This window comes from Propithecus coquereli, unplaced genomic scaffold (assembly GCF_000956105.1).
Source record: "Propithecus coquereli isolate 6110/MARCELLA unplaced genomic scaffold, Pcoq_1.0 Scaffold3, whole genome shotgun sequence".
Taxonomy (NCBI): Eukaryota; Metazoa; Chordata; class Mammalia; order Primates; family Indriidae; genus Propithecus; species Propithecus coquereli.
The window spans coordinates 21,668,167-21,670,439 of record NW_012148618.1 but is presented as its reverse complement, the minus strand read 5'-3'; positions in this window follow the sequence as shown (position 1 = coordinate 21,670,439).

The following is a 2,273-nucleotide window of genomic DNA, read 5'->3' as shown; positions in this document are numbered from 1 at the left end:
ACCCTGTCTCAAAAAATAAACAAAATAAAATAAAATATCTATGAATAAATTTAACCAAGGAGGTAAAAGACCTCTATAACAAAAACCACAAAACACTGATGAAAGAAATTAAAGATGACACAAATAGAAAGACATTATATGCTCACCAATTAGAAGAATTAATATCGTTAATATGACCACACAACCCAAATCAATCTAAAAATTCAATGTAATCCCTATTAAAATATCAATGACTGTTCACAGAAATTTTAAAAATCCTAAAATTCGAATGGAACCAAAAGAGCCAGAGTAACCAAAGCAATAATAAGCAAAAGGAACAAAGCTGGAGGCATCAAAAAACCTGACTTCAAAATACACTATAAATCTAGACTAACCAAAACAGCCTGGTATTGGTAAAAAGAAAAGAAAACAAACAAACAAAAAAACAAACGGACACATAGAACAGAATAGAGAACCCATAAATAAATCCACATATTTACAGCCAACTGATCTTCAACAAAGGTGCCAAGAACATACACTGGGGGAAGGACACTCTCTTCAATAAATGGTGCTGGGAAACTGGATATCCATATGCGGAAGAATGAAACTAGATCTCTATCTCTTACCATATACAAAACTCAACTCGAAATGTATTAAAGACTTAAACCCCAAATTCTAAAACTACTAGAAAAAACACAGGGGAAATGCTTCAGGACACTGATCTAGGTAAAGATTTTATGGCTAAGACTTCAAAAGCACAGGCAACAAAAACAAAAATAGACAAATGCAACTATATTAAAAGCTTCTGCACAACAATGAAACAATCAGCAGAATGAAGAGATAACCTACACAATAGAAGAAAATATTTTCAGACTAGTCATCTGATAAGGGACTTATATCCAGAATATACAAGGAACTCAAACAACTCAACAGCAAAACAAACGAACGAATGAAAACATATGTGATTAAAAAGTAGGCTCAGTAACTGAATAGACATACATATGGCCAATAAACATATGTAAAAATGCTCAACATCACTAATCATCAGGAAAATGCAAATCAAAACTACAGTGAGATATTATCCCACCCCACTTAAAATGGCTATTATCCAAAAGACAAAATATAACAAACGCTAACAAGGATACAGAGAAAAGGGAACTCTTAGACACTGCTGGTGGGAATATAAATTAATACAGCCACTACGGAAAAGAGTATGGTGGTTTCTCAAACACTAAAAAAAGAATTATCATATATCCAGCAATTCTACTACATGGGCATTTACCCCAAGCAAAGGAAATCAGTATATCAAAGATATACTTGCACCCCAATGTTTATTGCAGCACTATTCACAATAGCTAAGATATGGAATAAACCTAAATGTCCATCAAAAGATAAATGGATAAAGAAAATGTGGTAAACATACACAACAAAATACCATTCAGCCCCATAAAAAAGAATAAAATCTTGTCATTTGTGTCAACAGGAATGAGCCTGGAGGACATTATTTTAAGTGAAATAAGTCAGGCACAGAAAGATAAATACCATGTTTTCACTCATATGTGGGAGCTAAAAATTTTTTTCAGCTCATGGAAATAGAATTGTAGGTATTAGAGTCTGGAAAGGGTAAGGAGCAGTGGAGGATGGAGAGTGGTTTGTTACTTGACACAAAAATTATAGCTCGATAGGAGGAATGAGTTCTGGTGTAGTGTAAATATGGTTAACTAATTTATTATACATTTTCAAAAAACTAGGAGGGAGGACTTTGAATATTCACAGCACAAAGAAATGATAAATGTTTCAGGTGATGGATATACTCTTTACCCTGGTTTGATTATTACACATTGTGTACACTTATGGAAAAATAACTGTGTATCTATCTCATAAATATGTATAATTATGTGTCAACTAAAATTAAAGGGGAAAAACATCATCAGTTAAAAAAATTATCTTCTAGAATCACAAATAAAAGTCAATGAAGATTTTTAAACTAAAACAAACAAACAAAATTGTCTAACAAAGAAAAATGCCAGTACTGATAATATCCAAGGATTACAGGGATGAATCCTTAGGGATATTCTATTTTACTGACTTACACTCTTGAAATCCAAGGAACAGGTAGGGAAGGTAAACTATTGAACAGCAGGGGCTGACAACAATTTTCAATGTTTAGATGTTTGACATCCACAGCAGGAAACTTCAAGAAACAGCAACCCCCCTCCAGAAGAAAACCCACTACCACTATGCAAATAGACAAATCAATAGTCCAAAGTCCACAGTGTTCTCCCACAAAGAAC